This window comes from Diadema antillarum, unplaced genomic scaffold (genome assembly GCF_040938485.1).
Source record: "Diadema antillarum isolate AM-2024a unplaced genomic scaffold, OU_Dant_1.0 seq00000824_RagTag, whole genome shotgun sequence".
In the NCBI taxonomy this organism is placed as follows: Eukaryota; Metazoa; Echinodermata; class Echinoidea; order Diadematoida; family Diadematidae; genus Diadema; species Diadema antillarum.
The window spans coordinates 326,037-330,649 of record NW_027271701.1 but is presented as its reverse complement, the minus strand read 5'-3'; positions in this window follow the sequence as shown (position 1 = coordinate 330,649).

Here is a 4,613-nt window from a genome sequence, read left to right as displayed (position 1 = left end):
ATGTTCTTTGCATAAAAAATAAGGATAAAATGAAAAATGTCAGGCAGAAAGTGACAGATTTAACGACATCAGCAGACCTGCGTTAAGGTCCTGTCACACCTTTCCGGGCAAGCCTTGCGTGCGTCTTGCAAAGAACAATTTTTACTACCCGTATAGGTCCCCGCAGATGACCCGCACATGACAGTTCATAGCACCTATGTTTGCAGACAAGGATTTGGGCGAGTTTCGCGAGCGTCCTACCTGCTGGAATGGCGAGTGAGGCCTGACAACTCGGTGAAGGAATCCCTCTGAAGGAATTTGATATGGAAGAAGTCCCACAGAATGTTGTTATCTTAGCCGCAGCCGACTCTTATACCCAGCAGAAAAGTAGTTTAAACTGACCATTAGCATGCACGCAATTTGCTCGTATAACTCTCTCCACGCCCGCAGAGTTGACAAGCTACATGGATATTGGCAGTTTCGACACCGTTCCTTGCGAGTAAAACACCCGTATTATGATAGTAGAATGCCCGCTGATGACACGCGCTTCCGGCGCATAGGCATATATCCACGGGCAACTTACCGTACATCAAGCGGGTCAACTGCCTGTGACAATTGCGGCAGCTACGGGCCTCCTACTGGTGTTCTGTGTGGACCTCTGCGGGCAATCCCCGCGACTCACCCGGAAAAGATTTGGTCATGCTCAAAACCTGGCTGTGGGTAAATCGGACTTGCGTGCGCATCTCCAGGCAGCTGCCGGCGAGATACGCGCTATATGATATGTAGGGCCTACTGTCAAGTGCCGGCTAACTACTGGGAAATACTTTCCCAGACACGGTGTGACAAAGCCTTGAGCATGCTAAAAACTCGTTCCGGGCGAGTCGCGGGGGTGTGCCCGCAGAGGTACACGTAAAACGCCAGTAGGAGGCCCTTTAATAGCGGCAGCACCTCACAGGCAACTCATACGAGGATATTTCGCAGCTGTAACGCAGATACTTCGCAGCCCTCGTATGACTTTCGTAACTGAAAATGGATCGGTTTCGAAGCTCTCACGCAGGTCACACGGAATACACGCAAGTAGCAGGTAAGTAGCACGCGTCCAGCAGGTAAGACGCAAATACAGAACTCGCCAACATCCATGTCCGCCCGCAGAATATTTTCCTGCGTGCTGGAAAATCCCTACTCGCAACAAACCCGCGTGGCTCACCCGGAAAGGTGTGACGGGGCCTTAAGAGGGGGCTCCGGGTAGCAAAAATGTTTCCCCGCAAGTCAACCGCAGACCTGGTTTGGCAAACCCTCGGCATGCTCAAAACTTGTTCCGGGTATATCGCGGGGGTTTACACCAGTAGGAGGCCCTTATCGACAGCACCTCGCGGGCAACTCCCACGCAAATACTTCGCAGTCCCCGTATATCGCTCGTAACTGAAAACGGATCGGTTTTGAAGCTCTCACGCAGGTCACACAGAATACACGCAAGTAGCATTTAAGTAGCACGCGTCTAGCAGGTAAGACAAATGCATGTGCGTTGTCATTGTTCTGTCATTATATTTACGTTTGGATTGTTGTCCTTTTTGTTTTGATAGTGCTAGAGAGGAAGTGTGTTTCTCGTCCTGGGGAAAAAAGTTGACAGGAAAACTTCTCAAGAAAAAAAAAATAAAGGCAAAAATATCACTGGTAAAAATGTCACGGATTAGATGTCAGGGGTAATGTCCTACGTAAAATTCAACGGAGAAAAATAGCAGCAGTAAAAATGTCTGAGGTAAAGATGTGAGGGGACAAAAATGTGAGGGTCAAAAATGTAAGGAGAAAATATGTCAGGAATGCATTGCGTTTTTACGCATCACCACGTCAAGATTACTCCCATTTAGTTCACCAATTAAACCAAGGGAAAGTTATTGTTCAAAAGAAGGAAGTTGGCAACATTAGAATATTTGCCCCTGCTACGCATTCCACGATTGCATGAGCATAAGATCATACTTTTAGTCCATGGGCCAAGACCCGAAAAATGGGTTGTTGGTACCATCTGAGGTGGCACAACCTTTTTGGTGTCAGTTTGTTTGTCGGGCATAGATATGCTTATCAAGCTATGATAGCATTTCCAAATGAGTAGCTTAGTCATAATAAATGAATTTTTAACCAATTTGGTCTCGTTTTTATATCCCTATACTTCTGAATCGAAACTAAAGCGCTATACAAAGAAGAGCACTGCCTTCTGTATGTCCACAGGTGTTCTGTTGTAAACGCGGTGCGCTTAGTCTTTATTCAAGGCAGCGAAGGGAATATCCAAAGGGTTATGACGTCCACAGCTGTCACGCGGTGCGCTTAGTCTTTATCTAGACCAATGTACCGTTGTCATATCTAAAGTTCCTCATAAAAGGGATTATCTATACTGTTTTTATACCACCCTAGCAACAAATACATCAGTTTTAAACAAAAATCACTCTGTTCATTTACAATATCATTCATTATAATGTATCGTAGTGTACCGGTACATTGTTTTGGCATTATCTTATATTGTTGGAGGGAAATAAAGCGACATTGGCGTGGTATCAGCGTTTTCACCGTAGCGTTTTCGCCGGAAAATGATAAATAATTGAAAGATACGGTAAAATTCACGAGAAATTGCTTTTGTTGTTGTTGTTGCTTTTAGATAAAAGGATATACACTGTATCATACGCTTTGGATATTCCCTTCGCCGTCTAGAATAAGGACTAAGCGCTGTGGACATCATAACCTTTGGATATTCCCTTCGCTGCCTTGAATAAAGACTAAGCGCACCGCGTTTACAACAGAACACCTGTGAACATACCATAGATCTGCATTTTACAGCTCTATGGAACATACAGAAGACAGTGCTCTTCTTTGTAAAGCGGTTAGTTTCGATTCAGAAGTATAGGGATATAACAACGAGACCAAATTGATTAAAAATTCATTTACTATGACTAAGCTACTCATTTGGAAATGCTATCATAGCTTGATAAGCATATCTATGCCCGACAAACAAAATGACACCAAAAAGGTTTTGCCACCTCAGATGGTACCAATATCTGGCCTGGCCCATGGACTATTTATTGTCGAAGTTTTTGAGGGGCATAAGTACAAACTTGACCCCTTTTCTCCCTTCCTCTTTCTCTCTCTCTCTCTCTCTCTGTATACACACATGCGTGTGTGCGTGTGCGTCAGTGTGTGTATGATAGAGAGAATACAGTACAGCACTTGTCAATAGACTTTGTTTTTATCTTACATGTCGTTCCACATCTACCATTACAGTGCAAAGGCGCCAAAAGGAATATATCTTTACATGTAACATAAAATTACTTAAAACTTTTTTCTGTTATTTCATTTGTAGACTTGGTAATAGATTTATTCTGCTTTCATTCAAGAAATTTTAAGATACGCTTTCCTTTTAATAGCAGGAAAACCTGTAACTTAGGTCAACGAGTTCACATAATCTTGCTAAATATACTTTATTCTGCTTTCGAAGTGACATCGGTTATTTTAAAAGGAATGGGCGAGGTTCGACGGAGGGTTTTCATTATAATCCTCCTGATCTGTACACAAGTATGGTACGTTGCTATAAAGCATGACATTTGCAAAACTGAAATAAGTTGGCTTTCAATATCACGTTTTTGCACGCCTATTGAAGATCGCACAATGACTGTAGTACAAGTTATCAAGAACGAAACGAACAACATCAAGAATCGATATGTATCACAAATGGAGCCATTTTGAAGACAATGCTTACCAGTCATATCAACAATCTCACTTCAGGTAATTAATATGAGGTAGTAGACAAGTACATCATCACAGGCAATGATTTGGTTAGGGTCGGCATATCTAGCAAATCTTGATTGTACTTGTGACGGAAACAATTTGCTGCACCGGTATCTTAGACAGGTGACGAGGGTGTTGGTATCATTGAAGTTGTGGTTGTAAAATGTATTTAAGGTGACTGGTTGGATAATGGAGTAATTTGCCTTTTTGACGACATTGAGCTTTGAAATTCTTCCTTATCACATGTTCTGAAAAATAACTTTCTCCAGCAGCGAATAGCTTCTGTTACAAGCTTAAAGGGACTGTACAGTACTGGTTGAGGTGGGGATTCATGCTTTGCACATTCCTAAGTGAGATAATGGGAAACCTCTTATGAAATATGAAAGAGCATGTAATTTTAAGAAGGGTTCAACGTTTATTTGATGAAAATTGGTTTTCAAATGGCTGAGATATAAAAAAGTGTTAATAATAAAAGGCGACATGACATAACTTTATTAGGATCTCTTTGTTTCACCTTGTTTTTGGATATCTCAGCCATTTCAAAACCGATTTACATCAAATAACCTTTTGATACCCCGTGGAATTGCACGCTCTTTGACATCTCATAGAGTGGTTTCTGAATATCTTGCAAAACATTAAAAGCTAAATCCTCACCTCAACCAGATCTGTACACACCCTTTAAGCACAACGTTCGCAAAAATCTCATATCATCATGCTTTGTCATAACTACACTTCATGTTTTAATTTAATGCTCATAGAATTACCACATTATTATCATTATTTAATGCTCATAATACTTTCTGCTACATATAATGAATCAATGCGGATTATATCACTTTGAAAAAAAAAAGATCGATATC